Below are 18,344 nucleotides of genomic sequence, written 5' to 3' on the forward strand. Positions count from 1 at the left end.
GGAATAGAAAAACTGTAAAAAGCCCTCTGAGAAAGCCCCCCTCTAACCTTTGATAGTAAGCTTTTCTGTAGTCTGCCTGTTGATGTATTTTCCGTTTGAACTGTGCACAACATGAAGAGACGGAACACTGGCGGCTTGTCACAATGCCCCCCGATGACATCACAATAGCGCTGCTGCCTAGAAAACAAGCTGCGCAGAAGAAGTTGTTCATTGGGTGGGAGGGTGGGCTAGTGGAAGGAGGGGGCAATCTCTTTTTTTCCCGGGTGGTAGGGGGATGACAGGAGAAGGGAAGCGGGTGGTGAGAAAGGTACAGAGGGCAGGGTTTGGGGGCTGGGAAGGAAAGGGAAAAGATTAGGGTTTGGGGATGATGAAAGGGCTTTCTACGGGTAAGGATGGCAAAGGGTGGCAGTGACGGAAAGTCAGGCAACCTGTCCTGTCCGTCTTTTTGTATCGTGAATTGGAAAGACTGCAAGGGGGAGGGGAGTTGCTTGCGCCCTAAAGGAGGAGTTATTCAGATTCATTGCAGTGGGCGGCGGCTGCAAAACGCACCATTCTTCTTGTTTTTGCTCTGCAAAGCAGCCTTTTCAAGGGTTGGCTTGGGTGACAAAATGTCTTGTGTAGGCGTGGGTTTGTCTCCCTCTCGCTCTCTCTCCCTAAGATGTGTCCGGCATAGGCCAGGGTGCCACTCGAGGCCCAAACCAATTCTGGTTATCGCTTCTCGGCCTTTTGGCTAAGATCAAGTGTAGTATCTGTTCTTATCAGTTTAATATCTGATACGTCCCCTATCTGGGGACCATATATTAAATGGATTTTTAGAACAGGGAGATGGAAAAAGAGCTTGCTCTGTCCACTCCACGCATTGACCTGGTATTGCAGTACCTCCAGGAACGGTGCACCCCTTCTTAACCCAGTTTCCAAAAGCAGAACTCAATTCACCTGATTCATATTAGCCCGATTTAATGAATTGGAAGAAAGCATACGTCTTCATATGCACCTCAATTTGGCCCATTCACTTTTCACACTTCCTCCTTTTGTTTTTTATCTTTCACACTTTTGACTTTCTTTATTCATCCAAATAGCAAACTCATCACCACTCAACCTGACCAACTCGGCTATGTCCCCGTGCTGCAGTTCTCTGTCTTATCTAGATCATTTGCAATTGAATGGAATAGATCCCTTTTGGACAAAGTGGATTCACCTGCTGCTGCAGTGACCACAGGTGTGATAAGATCTAGAATTGGCATCTGGTGCGATCTCTCCGCTTCCACTCCAAAGAAAGTTACCTGTTTATTCCTATCATGCATTGGTTTTTGGGGTTTTCTTTGAGTAATGATGATCTCTTTAGTAGTCTGTTGGCGCCCTCTCCTGGAGGAATAGTTTGCTTGCTCTTGGACATTCTAAAAGAGAGGTCATGATAGACATTGAGCTTCTGAGCTCAATTGGGGACAGTCATGGGTGATGAATGTTTGCAACCTACTGCGAAGCCTCATACCGCAATATAAGGAACGTCAAATACTAAGAAAGGGCGGCCTATGAAAGAATTACTACTTTCAATAAGTACACTTAAACGGCTAATTGGGAATAGAAAAACTGTAAAAAGCCCTCTGAGAAAGCCCCCCTCTAACCTTTGATAGTAAGCTTTTCTGTAGTCTGCCTGTTGATGTATTTTCCGTTTGAACTGTGCACAACATGAAGAGACGGAACACTGGCGGCTTGTCACAATGCCCCCCGATGACATCACAATAGCGCTGCTGCCTAGAAAACAAGCTGCGCAGAAGAAGTTGTTCTTTGGGTGGGAGGGTGGGCTAGTGGAAGGAGGGGGCAATCTCTTTTTTTCCCGGGTGGTAGGGGGATGACAGGAGAAGGGAAGCGGGTGGTGAGAAAGGTACAGAGGGCAGGGTTTGGGGGCTGGGAAGGAAAGGGAAAAGATTAGGGTTTGGGGATGATGAAAGGGCTTTCTACGGGTAAGGATGGCAAAGGGTGGCAGTGACGGAAAGTCAGGCAACCTGTCCTGTCCGTCTTTTTGTATCGTGAATTGGAAAGACTGCAAGGGGGAGGGGAGTTGCTTGCGCCCTAAAGGAGGAGTTATTCAGATTCATTGCAGTGGGCGGCGGCTGCAAAACGCACCATTCTTCTTGTTTTTGCTCTGCAAAGCAGCCTTTTCAAGGGTTGGCTTGGGTGACAAAATGTCTTGTGTAGGCGTGGGTTTGTCTCCCTCTCGCTCTCTCTCCCTAAGATGTGTCCGGCATAGGCCAGGGTGCCACTCGAGGCCCAAACCAATTCTGGTTATCGCTTCTCGGCCTTTTGGCTAAGATCAAGTGTAGTGTTGTTCGAAGAGGTGGTTTAAGCTCCAGGCCACCTTAGTACAATGATACAATGCACACTGGAAGGTTGCGCTTGCTAGTACTCTGGGTGGATAGTATATTCATCTAGAGGAAAACATGGCCCTACCAGGATCGAGGCTATTAGACTGAGTAAGGGTGGGGGGCTATGGTACAACGTGCCCCAGGACTGACGACCCTGGAGTGAGTCTGAGCTTGCTGGCTTGGGACCCCGGCAAGCCTTGGGCTCTGTAGCACACCGTACCTTGCCTTTTCATACTTTTTGAGCATATTACCCTATCCCGGCCTTCTGGCTAGGAAGGGAAATTTTTATAATCCCGGTCGGAGGTCTGGTCAGCTTTGGGCTGAGAAACTAACACCCGGTTGGAGGTCTGGGTCAGCTTCGGCTGAGAAACCAACACCCGGTTGGAGGTCTGGGTCAGCTTCGGCTGAGAAACCAACACCCGGTTGGAGGTCCGGTTAGCCTTGGGCTGAGAAACCAACACCGGTTGACGGTCCGGGCAGTTTCGGCTGCGAAACCAACAACTAGTAGCTCTCTACTCCACTTGGGTAAGATGCCTGGGTGGACGCTGGGAGCAACGACAAGGCTCAACCAGGCTTCGGCTTGGGAGAGCACCGAAGATCCCTGACCCTTGCTGTGGCCTTCTGGCTCGGAGGGACGGGGTTGATTTTTGGGGACCCTCTCCTCACGGTGGGGTCCACACGAATCCTAGCCTTTGCACTGTTTTTGGTGTGACTTCGGTCATGCATTTTTTGTGGTGCTTTGGAAAGCTTCATTAAATCAAAAATCTGTTCTTATCAGTTTAATATCTGATACGTCCCCTATCTGGGGACCATATATTAAATGGATTTTTAGAACAGGGAGATGGAAAAAGAGCTTGCTCTGTCCACTCCACGCATTGACCTGGTATTGCAGTACCTCCAGGAACGGTGCACCCCTTCTTAACCCAGTTTCCAAAAGCAGAACTCAATTCACCTGATTCATATTAGCCCGATTTAATGAATTGGAAGAAAGCATACGTCTTCATATGCACCTCAATTTGGCCCATTCACTTTTCACACTTCCTCCTTTTGTTTTTTATCTTTCACACTTTTGACTTTCTTTATTCATCCAAATAGCAAACTCATCACCACTCAACCTGACCAACTCGGCTATGTCCCCGTGCTGCAGTTCTCTGTCTTATCTAGATCATTTGCAATTGAATGGAATAGATCCCTTTTGGACAAAGTGGATTCACCTGCTGCTGCAGTGACCACAGGTGTGATAAGATCTAGAATTGGCATCTGGTGCGATCTCTCCGCTTCCACTCCAAAGAAAGTTACCTGTTTATTCCTATCATGCATTGGTTTTTGGGGTTTTCTTTGAGTAATGATGATCTCTTTAGTAGTCTGTTGGCGCCCTCTCCTGGAGGAATAGTTTGCTTGCTCTTGGACATTCTAAAAGAGAGGTCATGATAGACATTGAGCTTCTGAGCTCAATTGGGGACAGTCATGGGTGATGAATGTTTGCAACCTACTGCGAAGCCTCATACCGCAATATAAGGAACGTCAAATACTAAGAAAGGGCGGCCTATGAAAGAATTACTACTTTCAATAAGTACACTTAAACGGCTAATTGGGAATAGAAAAACTGTAAAAAGCCCTCTGAGAAAGCCCCCCTCTAACCTTTGATAGTAAGCTTTTCTGTAGTCTGCCTGTTGATGTATTTTCCGTTTGAACTGTGCACAACATGAAGAGACGGAACACTGGCGGCTTGTCACAATGCCCCCCGATGACATCACAATAGCGCTGCTGCCTAGAAAACAAGCTGCGCAGAAGAAGTTGTTCTTTGGGTGGGAGGGTGGGCTAGTGGAAGGAGGGGGCAATCTCTTTTTTTCCCGGGTGGTAGGGGGATGACAGGAGAAGGGAAGCGGGTGGTGAGAAAGGTACAGAGGGCAGGGTTTGGGGGCTGGGAAGGAAAGGGAAAAGATTAGGGTTTGGGGATGATGAAAGGGCTTTCTACGGGTAAGGATGGCAAAGGGTGGCAGTGACGGAAAGTCAGGCAACCTGTCCTGTCCGTCTTTTTGTATCGTGAATTGGAAAGACTGCAAGGGGGAGGGGAGTTGCTTGCGCCCTAAAGGAGGAGTTATTCAGATTCATTGCAGTGGGCGGCGGCTGCAAAACGCACCATTCTTCTTGTTTTTGCTCTGCAAAGCAGCCTTTTCAAGGGTTGGCTTGGGTGACAAAATGTCTTGTGTAGGCGTGGGTTTGTCTCCCTCTCGCTCTCTCTCCCTAAGATGTGTCCGGCATAGGCCAGGGTGCCACTCGAGGCCCAAACCAATTCTGGTTATCGCTTCTCGGCCTTTTGGCTAAGATCAAGTGTAGTGTTGTTCGAAGAGGTGGTTTAAGCTCCAGGCCACCTTAGTACAATGATACAATGCACACTGGAAGGTTGCGCTTGCTAGTACTCTGGGTGGATAGTATATTCATCTAGAGGAAAACATGGCCCTACCAGGATCGAGGCTATTAGACTGAGTAAGGGTGGGGGGCTATGGTACAACGTGCCCCAGGACTGACGACCCTGGAGTGAGTCTGAGCTTGCTGGCTTGGGACCCCGGCAAGCCTTGGGCTCTGTAGCACACCGTACCTTGCCTTTTCATACTTTTTGAGCATATTACCCTATCCCGGCCTTCTGGCTAGGAAGGGAAATTTTTATAATCCCGGTCGGAGGTCTGGTCAGCTTTGGGCTGAGAAACTAACACCCGGTTGGAGGTCTGGGTCAGCTTCGGCTGAGAAACCAACACCCGGTTGGAGGTCTGGGTCAGCTTCGGCTGAGAAACCAACACCCGGTTGGAGGTCCGGTTAGCCTTGGGCTGAGAAACCAACACCGGTTGACGGTCCGGGCAGTTTCGGCTGCGAAACCAACAACTAGTAGCTCTCTACTCCACTTGGGTAAGATGCCTGGGTGGACGCTGGGAGCAACGACAAGGCTCAACCAGGCTTCGGCTTGGGAGAGCACCGAAGATCCCTGACCCTTGCTGTGGCCTTCTGGCTCGGAGGGACGGGGTTGATTTTTGGGGACCCTCTCCTCACGGTGGGGTCCACACGAATCCTAGCCTTTGCACTGTTTTTGGTGTGACTTCGGTCATGCATTTTTTGTGGTGCTTTGGAAAGCTTCATTAAATCAAAAATCTGTTCTTATCAGTTTAATATCTGATACGTCCCCTATCTGGGGACCATATATTAAATGGATTTTTAGAACAGGGAGATGGAAAAAGAGCTTGCTCTGTCCACTCCACGCATTGACCTGGTATTGCAGTACCTCCAGGAACGGTGCACCCCTTCTTAACCCAGTTTCCAAAAGCAGAACTCAATTCACCTGATTCATATTAGCCCGATTTAATGAATTGGAAGAAAGCATACGTCTTCATATGCACCTCAATTTGGCCCATTCACTTTTCACACTTCCTCCTTTTGTTTTTTATCTTTCACACTTTTGACTTTCTTTATTCATCCAAATAGCAAACTCATCACCACTCAACCTGACCAACTCGGCTATGTCCCCGTGCTGCAGTTCTCTGTCTTATCTAGATCATTTGCAATTGAATGGAATAGATCCCTTTTGGACAAAGTGGATTCACCTGCTGCTGCAGTGACCACAGGTGTGATAAGATCTAGAATTGGCATCTGGTGCGATCTCTCCGCTTCCACTCCAAAGAAAGTTACCTGTTTATTCCTATCATGCATTGGTTTTTGGGGTTTTCTTTGAGTAATGATGATCTCTTTAGTAGTCTGTTGGCGCCCTCTCCTGGAGGAATAGTTTGCTTGCTCTTGGACATTCTAAAAGAGAGGTCATGATAGACATTGAGCTTCTGAGCTCAATTGGGGACAGTCATGGGTGATGAATGTTTGCAACCTACTGCGAAGCCTCATACCGCAATATAAGGAACGTCAAATACTAAGAAAGGGCGGCCTATGAAAGAATTACTACTTTCAATAAGTACACTTAAACGGCTAATTGGGAATAGAAAAACTGTAAAAAGCCCTCTGAGAAAGCCCCCCTCTAACCTTTGATAGTAAGCTTTTCTGTAGTCTGCCTGTTGATGTATTTTCCGTTTGAACTGTGCACAACATGAAGAGACGGAACACTGGCGGCTTGTCACAATGCCCCCCGATGACATCACAATAGCGCTGCTGCCTAGAAAACAAGCTGCGCAGAAGAAGTTGTTCTTTGGGTGGGAGGGTGGGCTAGTGGAAGGAGGGGGCAATCTCTTTTTTTCCCGGGTGGTAGGGGGATGACAGGAGAAGGGAAGCGGGTGGTGAGAAAGGTACAGAGGGCAGGGTTTGGGGGCTGGGAAGGAAAGGGAAAAGATTAGGGTTTGGGGATGATGAAAGGGCTTTCTACGGGTAAGGATGGCAAAGGGTGGCAGTGACGGAAAGTCAGGCAACCTGTCCTGTCCGTCTTTTTGTATCGTGAATTGGAAAGACTGCAAGGGGGAGGGGAGTTGCTTGCGCCCTAAAGGAGGAGTTATTCAGATTCATTGCAGTGGGCGGCGGCTGCAAAACGCACCATTCTTCTTGTTTTTGCTCTGCAAAGCAGCCTTTTCAAGGGTTGGCTTGGGTGACAAAATGTCTTGTGTAGGCGTGGGTTTGTCTCCCTCTCGCTCTCTCTCCCTAAGATGTGTCCGGCATAGGCCAGGGTGCCACTCGAGGCCCAAACCAATTCTGGTTATCGCTTCTCGGCCTTTTGGCTAAGATCAAGTGTAGTATCTGTTCTTATCAGTTTAATATCTGATACGTCCCCTATCTGGGGACCATATATTAAATGGATTTTTAGAACAGGGAGATGGAAAAAGAGCTTGCTCTGTCCACTCCACGCATTGACCTGGTATTGCAGTACCTCCAGGAACGGTGCACCCCTTCTTAACCCAGTTTCCAAAAGCAGAACTCAATTCACCTGATTCATATTAGCCCGATTTAATGAATTGGAAGAAAGCATACGTCTTCATATGCACCTCAATTTGGCCCATTCACTTTTCACACTTCCTCCTTTTGTTTTTTATCTTTCACACTTTTGACTTTCTTTATTCATCCAAATAGCAAACTCATCACCACTCAACCTGACCAACTCGGCTATGTCCCCGTGCTGCAGTTCTCTGTCTTATCTAGATCATTTGCAATTGAATGGAATAGATCCCTTTTGGACAAAGTGGATTCACCTGCTGCTGCAGTGACCACAGGTGTGATAAGATCTAGAATTGGCATCTGGTGCGATCTCTCCGCTTCCACTCCAAAGAAAGTTACCTGTTTATTCCTATCATGCATTGGTTTTTGGGGTTTTCTTTGAGTAATGATGATCTCTTTAGTAGTCTGTTGGCGCCCTCTCCTGGAGGAATAGTTTGCTTGCTCTTGGACATTCTAAAAGAGAGGTCATGATAGACATTGAGCTTCTGAGCTCAATTGGGGACAGTCATGGGTGATGAATGTTTGCAACCTACTGCGAAGCCTCATACCGCAATATAAGGAACGTCAAATACTAAGAAAGGGCGGCCTATGAAAGAATTACTACTTTCAATAAGTACACTTAAACGGCTAATTGGGAATAGAAAAACTGTAAAAAGCCCTCTGAGAAAGCCCCCCTCTAACCTTTGATAGTAAGCTTTTCTGTAGTCTGCCTGTTGATGTATTTTCCGTTTGAACTGTGCACAACATGAAGAGACGGAACACTGGCGGCTTGTCACAATGCCCCCCGATGACATCACAATAGCGCTGCTGCCTAGAAAACAAGCTGCGCAGAAGAAGTTGTTCTTTGGGTGGGAGGGTGGGCTAGTGGAAGGAGGGGGCAATCTCTTTTTTTCCCGGGTGGTAGGGGGATGACAGGAGAAGGGAAGCGGGTGGTGAGAAAGGTACAGAGGGCAGGGTTTGGGGGCTGGGAAGGAAAGGGAAAAGATTAGGGTTTGGGGATGATGAAAGGGCTTTCTACGGGTAAGGATGGCAAAGGGTGGCAGTGACGGAAAGTCAGGCAACCTGTCCTGTCCGTCTTTTTGTATCGTGAATTGGAAAGACTGCAAGGGGGAGGGGAGTTGCTTGCGCCCTAAAGGAGGAGTTATTCAGATTCATTGCAGTGGGCGGCGGCTGCAAAACGCACCATTCTTCTTGTTTTTGCTCTGCAAAGCAGCCTTTTCAAGGGTTGGCTTGGGTGACAAAATGTCTTGTGTAGGCGTGGGTTTGTCTCCCTCTCGCTCTCTCTCCCTAAGATGTGTCCGGCATAGGCCAGGGTGCCACTCGAGGCCCAAACCAATTCTGGTTATCGCTTCTCGGCCTTTTGGCTAAGATCAAGTGTAGTATCTGTTCTTATCAGTTTAATATCTGATACGTCCCCTATCTGGGGACCATATATTAAATGGATTTTTAGAACAGGGAGATGGAAAAAGAGCTTGCTCTGTCCACTCCACGCATTGACCTGGTATTGCAGTACCTCCAGGAACGGTGCACCCCTTCTTAACCCAGTTTCCAAAAGCAGAACTCAATTCACCTGATTCATATTAGCCCGATTTAATGAATTGGAAGAAAGCATACGTCTTCATATGCACCTCAATTTGGCCCATTCACTTTTCACACTTCCTCCTTTTGTTTTTTATCTTTCACACTTTTGACTTTCTTTATTCATCCAAATAGCAAACTCATCACCACTCAACCTGACCAACTCGGCTATGTCCCCGTGCTGCAGTTCTCTGTCTTATCTAGATCATTTGCAATTGAATGGAATAGATCCCTTTTGGACAAAGTGGATTCACCTGCTGCTGCAGTGACCACAGGTGTGATAAGATCTAGAATTGGCATCTGGTGCGATCTCTCCGCTTCCACTCCAAAGAAAGTTACCTGTTTATTCCTATCATGCATTGGTTTTTGGGGTTTTCTTTGAGTAATGATGATCTCTTTAGTAGTCTGTTGGCGCCCTCTCCTGGAGGAATAGTTTGCTTGCTCTTGGACATTCTAAAAGAGAGGTCATGATAGACATTGAGCTTCTGAGCTCAATTGGGGACAGTCATGGGTGATGAATGTTTGCAACCTACTGCGAAGCCTCATACCGCAATATAAGGAACGTCAAATACTAAGAAAGGGCGGCCTATGAAAGAATTACTACTTTCAATAAGTACACTTAAACGGCTAATTGGGAATAGAAAAACTGTAAAAAGCCCTCTGAGAAAGCCCCCCTCTAACCTTTGATAGTAAGCTTTTCTGTAGTCTGCCTGTTGATGTATTTTCCGTTTGAACTGTGCACAACATGAAGAGACGGAACACTGGCGGCTTGTCACAATGCCCCCCGATGACATCACAATAGCGCTGCTGCCTAGAAAACAAGCTGCGCAGAAGAAGTTGTTCTTTGGGTGGGAGGGTGGGCTAGTGGAAGGAGGGGGCAATCTCTTTTTTTCCCGGGTGGTAGGGGGATGACAGGAGAAGGGAAGCGGGTGGTGAGAAAGGTACAGAGGGCAGGGTTTGGGGGCTGGGAAGGAAAGGGAAAAGATTAGGGTTTGGGGATGATGAAAGGGCTTTCTACGGGTAAGGATGGCAAAGGGTGGCAGTGACGGAAAGTCAGGCAACCTGTCCTGTCCGTCTTTTTGTATCGTGAATTGGAAAGACTGCAAGGGGGAGGGGAGTTGCTTGCGCCCTAAAGGAGGAGTTATTCAGATTCATTGCAGTGGGCGGCGGCTGCAAAACGCACCATTCTTCTTGTTTTTGCTCTGCAAAGCAGCCTTTTCAAGGGTTGGCTTGGGTGACAAAATGTCTTGTGTAGGCGTGGGTTTGTCTCCCTCTCGCTCTCTCTCCCTAAGATGTGTCCGGCATAGGCCAGGGTGCCACTCGAGGCCCAAACCAATTCTGGTTATCGCTTCTCGGCCTTTTGGCTAAGATCAAGTGTAGTGTTGTTCGAAGAGGTGGTTTAAGCTCCAGGCCACCTTAGTACAATGATACAATGCACACTGGAAGGTTGCGCTTGCTAGTACTCTGGGTGGATAGTATATTCATCTAGAGGAAAACATGGCCCTACCAGGATCGAGGCTATTAGACTGAGTAAGGGTGGGGGGCTATGGTACAACGTGCCCCAGGACTGACGACCCTGGAGTGAGTCTGAGCTTGCTGGCTTGGGACCCCGGCAAGCCTTGGGCTCTGTAGCACACCGTACCTTGCCTTTTCATACTTTTTGAGCATATTACCCTATCCCGGCCTTCTGGCTAGGAAGGGAAATTTTTATAATCCCGGTCGGAGGTCTGGTCAGCTTTGGGCTGAGAAACTAACACCCGGTTGGAGGTCTGGGTCAGCTTCGGCTGAGAAACCAACACCCGGTTGGAGGTCTGGGTCAGCTTCGGCTGAGAAACCAACACCCGGTTGGAGGTCCGGTTAGCCTTGGGCTGAGAAACCAACACCGGTTGACGGTCCGGGCAGTTTCGGCTGCGAAACCAACAACTAGTAGCTCTCTACTCCACTTGGGTAAGATGCCTGGGTGGACGCTGGGAGCAACGACAAGGCTCAACCAGGCTTCGGCTTGGGAGAGCACCGAAGATCCCTGACCCTTGCTGTGGCCTTCTGGCTCGGAGGGACGGGGTTGATTTTTGGGGACCCTCTCCTCACGGTGGGGTCCACACGAATCCTAGCCTTTGCACTGTTTTTGGTGTGACTTCGGTCATGCATTTTTTGTGGTGCTTTGGAAAGCTTCATTAAATCAAAAATCTGTTCTTATCAGTTTAATATCTGATACGTCCCCTATCTGGGGACCATATATTAAATGGATTTTTAGAACAGGGAGATGGAAAAAGAGCTTGCTCTGTCCACTCCACGCATTGACCTGGTATTGCAGTACCTCCAGGAACGGTGCACCCCTTCTTAACCCAGTTTCCAAAAGCAGAACTCAATTCACCTGATTCATATTAGCCCGATTTAATGAATTGGAAGAAAGCATACGTCTTCATATGCACCTCAATTTGGCCCATTCACTTTTCACACTTCCTCCTTTTGTTTTTTATCTTTCACACTTTTGACTTTCTTTATTCATCCAAATAGCAAACTCATCACCACTCAACCTGACCAACTCGGCTATGTCCCCGTGCTGCAGTTCTCTGTCTTATCTAGATCATTTGCAATTGAATGGAATAGATCCCTTTTGGACAAAGTGGATTCACCTGCTGCTGCAGTGACCACAGGTGTGATAAGATCTAGAATTGGCATCTGGTGCGATCTCTCCGCTTCCACTCCAAAGAAAGTTACCTGTTTATTCCTATCATGCATTGGTTTTTGGGGTTTTCTTTGAGTAATGATGATCTCTTTAGTAGTCTGTTGGCGCCCTCTCCTGGAGGAATAGTTTGCTTGCTCTTGGACATTCTAAAAGAGAGGTCATGATAGACATTGAGCTTCTGAGCTCAATTGGGGACAGTCATGGGTGATGAATGTTTGCAACCTACTGCGAAGCCTCATACCGCAATATAAGGAACGTCAAATACTAAGAAAGGGCGGCCTATGAAAGAATTACTACTTTCAATAAGTACACTTAAACGGCTAATTGGGAATAGAAAAACTGTAAAAAGCCCTCTGAGAAAGCCCCCCTCTAACCTTTGATAGTAAGCTTTTCTGTAGTCTGCCTGTTGATGTATTTTCCGTTTGAACTGTGCACAACATGAAGAGACGGAACACTGGCGGCTTGTCACAATGCCCCCCGATGACATCACAATAGCGCTGCTGCCTAGAAAACAAGCTGCGCAGAAGAAGTTGTTCTTTGGGTGGGAGGGTGGGCTAGTGGAAGGAGGGGGCAATCTCTTTTTTTCCCGGGTGGTAGGGGGATGACAGGAGAAGGGAAGCGGGTGGTGAGAAAGGTACAGAGGGCAGGGTTTGGGGGCTGGGAAGGAAAGGGAAAAGATTAGGGTTTGGGGATGATGAAAGGGCTTTCTACGGGTAAGGATGGCAAAGGGTGGCAGTGACGGAAAGTCAGGCAACCTGTCCTGTCCGTCTTTTTGTATCGTGAATTGGAAAGACTGCAAGGGGGAGGGGAGTTGCTTGCGCCCTAAAGGAGGAGTTATTCAGATTCATTGCAGTGGGCGGCGGCTGCAAAATGCACCATTCTTCTTGTTTTTGCTCTGCAAAGCAGCCTTTTCAAGGGTTGGCTTGGGTGACAAAATGTCTTGTGTAGGCGTGGGTTTGTCTCCCTCTCGCTCTCTCTCCCTAAGATGTGTCCGGCATAGGCCAGGGTGCCACTCGAGGCCCAAACCAATTCTGGTTATCGCTTCTCGGCCTTTTGGCTAAGATCAAGTGTAGTGTTGTTCGAAGAGGTGGTTTAAGCTCCAGGCCACCTTAGTACAATGATACAATGCACACTGGAAGGTTGCGCTTGCTAGTACTCTGGGTGGATAGTATATTCATCTAGAGGAAAACATGGCCCTACCAGGATCGAGGCTATTAGACTGAGTAAGGGTGGGGGGCTATGGTACAACGTGCCCCAGGACTGACGACCCTGGAGTGAGTCTGAGCTTGCTGGCTTGGGACCCCGGCAAGCCTTGGGCTCTGTAGCACACCGTACCTTGCCTTTTCATACTTTTTGAGCATATTACCCTATCCCGGCCTTCTGGCTAGGAAGGGAAATTTTTATAATCCCGGTCGGAGGTCTGGTCAGCTTTGGGCTGAGAAACTAACACCCGGTTGGAGGTCTGGGTCAGCTTCGGCTGAGAAACCAACACCCGGTTGGAGGTCTGGGTCAGCTTCGGCTGAGAAACCAACACCCGGTTGGAGGTCCGGTTAGCCTTGGGCTGAGAAACCAACACCGGTTGACGGTCCGGGCAGTTTCGGCTGCGAAACCAACAACTAGTAGCTCTCTACTCCACTTGGGTAAGATGCCTGGGTGGACGCTGGGAGCAACGACAAGGCTCAACCAGGCTTCGGCTTGGGAGAGCACCGAAGATCCCTGACCCTTGCTGTGGCCTTCTGGCTCGGAGGGACGGGGTTGATTTTTGGGGACCCTCTCCTCACGGTGGGGTCCACACGAATCCTAGCCTTTGCACTGTTTTTGGTGTGACTTCGGTCATGCATTTTTTGTGGTGCTTTGGAAAGCTTCATTAAATCAAAAATCTGTTCTTATCAGTTTAATATCTGATACGTCCCCTATCTGGGGACCATATATTAAATGGATTTTTAGAACAGGGAGATGGAAAAAGAGCTTGCTCTGTCCACTCCACGCATTGACCTGGTATTGCAGTACCTCCAGGAACGGTGCACCCCTTCTTAACCCAGTTTCCAAAAGCAGAACTCAATTCACCTGATTCATATTAGCCCGATTTAATGAATTGGAAGAAAGCATACGTCTTCATATGCACCTCAATTTGGCCCATTCACTTTTCACACTTCCTCCTTTTGTTTTTTATCTTTCACACTTTTGACTTTCTTTATTCATCCAAATAGCAAACTCATCACCACTCAACCTGACCAACTCGGCTATGTCCCCGTGCTGCAGTTCTCTGTCTTATCTAGATCATTTGCAATTGAATGGAATAGATCCCTTTTGGACAAAGTGGATTCACCTGCTGCTGCAGTGACCACAGGTGTGATAAGATCTAGAATTGGCATCTGGTGCGATCTCTCCGCTTCCACTCCAAAGAAAGTTACCTGTTTATTCCTATCATGCATTGGTTTTTGGGGTTTTCTTTGAGTAATGATGATCTCTTTAGTAGTCTGTTGGCGCCCTCTCCTGGAGGAATAGTTTGCTTGCTCTTGGACATTCTAAAAGAGAGGTCATGATAGACATTGAGCTTCTGAGCTCAATTGGGGACAGTCATGGGTGATGAATGTTTGCAACCTACTGCGAAGCCTCATACCGCAATATAAGGAACGTCAAATACTAAGAAAGGGCGGCCTATGAAAGAATTACTACTTTCAATAAGTACACTTAAACGGCTAATTGGGAATAGAAAAACTGTAAAAAGCCCTCTGAGAAAGCCCCCCTCTAACCTTTGATAGTAAGCTTTTCTGTAGTCTGCCTGTTGATGTATTTTCCGTTTGAACTGTGCACAACATGAAGAGACGGAACACTGGCGGCTTGTCACAATGCCCCCCGATGACATCACAATAGCGCTGCTGCCTAGAAAACAAGCTGCGCAGAAGAAGTTGTTCTTTGGGTGGGAGGGTGGGCTAGTGGAAGGAGGGGGCAATCTCTTTTTTTCCCGGGTGGTAGGGGGATGACAGGAGAAGGGAAGCGGGTGGTGAGAAAGGTACAGAGGGCAGGGTTTGGGGGCTGGGAAGGAAAGGGAAAAGATTAGGGTTTGGGGATGATGAAAGGGCTTTCTACGGGTAAGGATGGCAAAGGGTGGCAGTGACGGAAAGTCAGGCAACCTGTCCTGTCCGTCTTTTTGTATCGTGAATTGGAAAGACTGCAAGGGGGAGGGGAGTTGCTTGCGCCCTAAAGGAGGAGTTATTCAGATTCATTGCAGTGGGCGGCGGCTGCAAAACGCACCATTCTTCTTGTTTTTGCTCTGCAAAGCAGCCTTTTCAAGGGTTGGCTTGGGTGACAAAATGTCTTGTGTAGGCGTGGGTTTGTCTCCCTCTCGCTCTCTCTCCCTAAGATGTGTCCGGCATAGGCCAGGGTGCCACTCGAGGCCCAAACCAATTCTGGTTATCGCTTCTCGGCCTTTTGGCTAAGATCAAGTGTAGTATCTGTTCTTATCAGTTTAATATCTGATACGTCCCCTATCTGGGGACCATATATTAAATGGATTTTTAGAACAGGGAGATGGAAAAAGAGCTTGCTCTGTCCACTCCACGCATTGACCTGGTATTGCAGTACCTCCAGGAACGGTGCACCCCTTCTTAACCCAGTTTCCAAAAGCAGAACTCAATTCACCTGATTCATATTAGCCCGATTTAATGAATTGGAAGAAAGCATACGTCTTCATATGCACCTCAATTTGGCCCATTCACTTTTCACACTTCCTCCTTTTGTTTTTTATCTTTCACACTTTTGACTTTCTTTATTCATCCAAATAGCAAACTCATCACCACTCAACCTGACCAACTCGGCTATGTCCCCGTGCTGCAGTTCTCTGTCTTATCTAGATCATTTGCAATTGAATGGAATAGATCCCTTTTGGACAAAGTGGATTCACCTGCTGCTGCAGTGACCACAGGTGTGATAAGATCTAGAATTGGCATCTGGTGCGATCTCTCCGCTTCCACTCCAAAGAAAGTTACCTGTTTATTCCTATCATGCATTGGTTTTTGGGGTTTTCTTTGAGTAATGATGATCTCTTTAGTAGTCTGTTGGCGCCCTCTCCTGGAGGAATAGTTTGCTTGCTCTTGGACATTCTAAAAGAGAGGTCATGATAGACATTGAGCTTCTGAGCTCAATTGGGGACAGTCATGGGTGATGAATGTTTGCAACCTACTGCGAAGCCTCATACCGCAATATAAGGAACGTCAAATACTAAGAAAGGGCGGCCTATGAAAGAATTACTACTTTCAATAAGTACACTTAAACGGCTAATTGGGAATAGAAAAACTGTAAAAAGCCCTCTGAGAAAGCCCCCCTCTAACCTTTGATAGTAAGCTTTTCTGTAGTCTGCCTGTTGATGTATTTTCCGTTTGAACTGTGCACAACATGAAGAGACGGAACACTGGCGGCTTGTCACAATGCCCCCCGATGACATCACAATAGCGCTGCTGCCTAGAAAACAAGCTGCGCAGAAGAAGTTGTTCTTTGGGTGGGAGGGTGGGCTAGTGGAAGGAGGGGGCAATCTCTTTTTTTCCCGGGTGGTAGGGGGATGACAGGAGAAGGGAAGCGGGTGGTGAGAAAGGTACAGAGGGCAGGGTTTGGGGGCTGGGAAGGAAAGGGAAAAGATTAGGGTTTGGGGATGATGAAAGGGCTTTCTACGGGTAAGGATGGCAAAGGGTGGCAGTGACGGAAAGTCAGGCAACCTGTCCTGTCCGTCTTTTTGTATCGTGAATTGGAAAGACTGCAAGGGGGAGGGGAGTTGCTTGCGCCCTAAAGGAGGAGTTATTCAGATTCATTGCAGTGGGCGGCGGCTGCAAAACGCACCATTCTTCTTGTTTTTGCTCTGCAAAGCAGCCTTTTCAAGGGTTGGCTTGGGTGACAAAATGTCTTGTGTAGGCGTGGGTTTGTCTCCCTCTCGCTCTCTCTCCCTAAGATGTGTCCGGCATAGGCCAGGGTGCCACTCGAGGCCCAAACCAATTCTGGTTATCGCTTCTCGGCCTTTTGGCTAAGATCAAGTGTAGTGTTGTTCGAAGAGGTGGTTTAAGCTCCAGGCCACCTTAGTACAATGATACAATGCACACTGGAAGGTTGCGCTTGCTAGTACTCTGGGTGGATAGTATATTCATCTAGAGGAAAACATGGCCCTACCAGGATCGAGGCTATTAGACTGAGTAAGGGTGGGGGGCTATGGTACAACGTGCCCCAGGACTGACGACCCTGGAGTGAGTCTGAGCTTGCTGGCTTGGGACCCCGGCAAGCCTTGGGCTCTGTAGCACACCGTACCTTGCCTTTTCATACTTTTTGAGCATATTACCCTATCCCGGCCTTCTGGCTAGGAAGGGAAATTTTTATAATCCCGGTCGGAGGTCTGGTCAGCTTTGGGCTGAGAAACTAACACCCGGTTGGAGGTCTGGGTCAGCTTCGGCTGAGAAACCAACACCCGGTTGGAGGTCTGGGTCAGCTTCGGCTGAGAAACCAACACCCGGTTGGAGGTCCGGTTAGCCTTGGGCTGAGAAACCAACACCGGTTGACGGTCCGGGCAGTTTCGGCTGCGAAACCAACAACTAGTAGCTCTCTACTCCACTTGGGTAAGATGCCTGGGTGGACGCTGGGAGCAACGACAAGGCTCAACCAGGCTTCGGCTTGGGAGAGCACCGAAGATCCCTGACCCTTGCTGTGGCCTTCTGGCTCGGAGGGACGGGGTTGATTTTTGGGGACCCTCTCCTCACGGTGGGGTCCACACGAATCCTAGCCTTTGCACTGTTTTTGGTGTGACTTCGGTCATGCATTTTTTGTGGTGCTTTGGAAAGCTTCATTAAATCAAAAATCTGTTCTTATCAGTTTAATATCTGATACGTCCCCTATCTGGGGACCATATATTAAATGGATTTTTAGAACAGGGAGATGGAAAAAGAGCTTGCTCTGTCCACTCCACGCATTGACCTGGTATTGCAGTACCTCCAGGAACGGTGCACCCCTTCTTAACCCAGTTTCCAAAAGCAGAACTCAATTCACCTGATTCATATTAGCCCGATTTAATGAATTGGAAGAAAGCATACGTCTTCATATGCACCTCAATTTGGCCCATTCACTTTTCACACTTCCTCCTTTTGTTTTTTATCTTTCACACTTTTGACTTTCTTTATTCATCCAAATAGCAAACTCATCACCACTCAACCTGACCAACTCGGCTATGTCCCCGTGCTGCAGTTCTCTGTCTTATCTAGATCATTTGCAATTGAATGGAATAGATCCCTTTTGGACAAAGTGGATTCACCTGCTGCTGCAGTGACCACAGGTGTGATAAGATCTAGAATTGGCATCTGGTGCGATCTCTCCGCTTCCACTCCAAAGAAAGTTACCTGTTTATTCCTATCATGCATTGGTTTTTGGGGTTTTCTTTGAGTAATGATGATCTCTTTAGTAGTCTGTTGGCGCCCTCTCCTGGAGGAATAGTTTGCTTGCTCTTGGACATTCTAAAAGAGAGGTCATGATAGACATTGAGCTTCTGAGCTCAATTGGGGACAGTCATGGGTGATGAATGTTTGCAACCTACTGCGAAGCCTCATACCGCAATATAAGGAACGTCAAATACTAAGAAAGGGCGGCCTATGAAAGAATTACTACTTTCAATAAGTACACTTAAACGGCTAATTGGGAATAGAAAAACTGTAAAAAGCCCTCTGAGAAAGCCCCCCTCTAACCTTTGATAGTAAGCTTTTCTGTAGTCTGCCTGTTGATGTATTTTCCGTTTGAACTGTGCACAACATGAAGAGACG

General features: G+C 47.8%; 9 non-coding genes across 9 annotated transcripts; all 9 read left to right on the forward strand.

Annotated features, from left to right (window-relative positions):
* The first annotated feature begins 710 nt into the window (after window positions 1-710).
* LOC142267356 (U2 spliceosomal RNA) lies at window positions 711-901 on the forward strand. Its single transcript, XR_012733260.1, has one exon. It is a non-coding gene; the product is annotated as a U2 spliceosomal RNA (small nuclear RNA).
* A 2,189-nt stretch (window positions 902-3,090) lies between these two features.
* On the forward strand, window positions 3,091-3,283 carry LOC142267458 (U2 spliceosomal RNA). Its single transcript, XR_012733351.1, has one exon. It is a non-coding gene; the product is annotated as a U2 spliceosomal RNA (small nuclear RNA).
* Window positions 3,284-5,472: 2,189 nt separating this feature from the next.
* Window positions 5,473-5,665, forward strand: LOC142267459 (U2 spliceosomal RNA). The gene has a single exon (XR_012733352.1). It is a non-coding gene; the product is annotated as a U2 spliceosomal RNA (small nuclear RNA).
* Window positions 5,666-7,052: 1,387 nt separating this feature from the next.
* LOC142267357 (U2 spliceosomal RNA) lies at window positions 7,053-7,243 on the forward strand. The gene has a single exon (XR_012733261.1). It is a non-coding gene; the product is annotated as a U2 spliceosomal RNA (small nuclear RNA).
* A 1,387-nt stretch (window positions 7,244-8,630) lies between these two features.
* LOC142267358 (U2 spliceosomal RNA) lies at window positions 8,631-8,821 on the forward strand. Its single transcript, XR_012733262.1, has one exon. It is a non-coding gene; the product is annotated as a U2 spliceosomal RNA (small nuclear RNA).
* A 2,189-nt stretch (window positions 8,822-11,010) lies between these two features.
* LOC142267460 (U2 spliceosomal RNA) lies at window positions 11,011-11,203 on the forward strand. The gene has a single exon (XR_012733353.1). It is a non-coding gene; the product is annotated as a U2 spliceosomal RNA (small nuclear RNA).
* Window positions 11,204-13,392: 2,189 nt separating this feature from the next.
* Window positions 13,393-13,585, forward strand: LOC142267461 (U2 spliceosomal RNA). The gene has a single exon (XR_012733354.1). It is a non-coding gene; the product is annotated as a U2 spliceosomal RNA (small nuclear RNA).
* Window positions 13,586-14,972: 1,387 nt separating this feature from the next.
* On the forward strand, window positions 14,973-15,163 carry LOC142267359 (U2 spliceosomal RNA). Its single transcript, XR_012733263.1, has one exon. It is a non-coding gene; the product is annotated as a U2 spliceosomal RNA (small nuclear RNA).
* A 2,189-nt stretch (window positions 15,164-17,352) lies between these two features.
* Window positions 17,353-17,545, forward strand: LOC142267464 (U2 spliceosomal RNA). The gene has a single exon (XR_012733356.1). It is a non-coding gene; the product is annotated as a U2 spliceosomal RNA (small nuclear RNA).
* Window positions 17,546-18,344: the final 799 nt, after the last annotated feature.

Source organism: Anomaloglossus baeobatrachus, unplaced genomic scaffold (genome assembly GCF_048569485.1).
Source record: "Anomaloglossus baeobatrachus isolate aAnoBae1 unplaced genomic scaffold, aAnoBae1.hap1 Scaffold_295, whole genome shotgun sequence".
NCBI classification, from domain to species: domain Eukaryota; kingdom Metazoa; phylum Chordata; class Amphibia; order Anura; family Aromobatidae; genus Anomaloglossus; species Anomaloglossus baeobatrachus.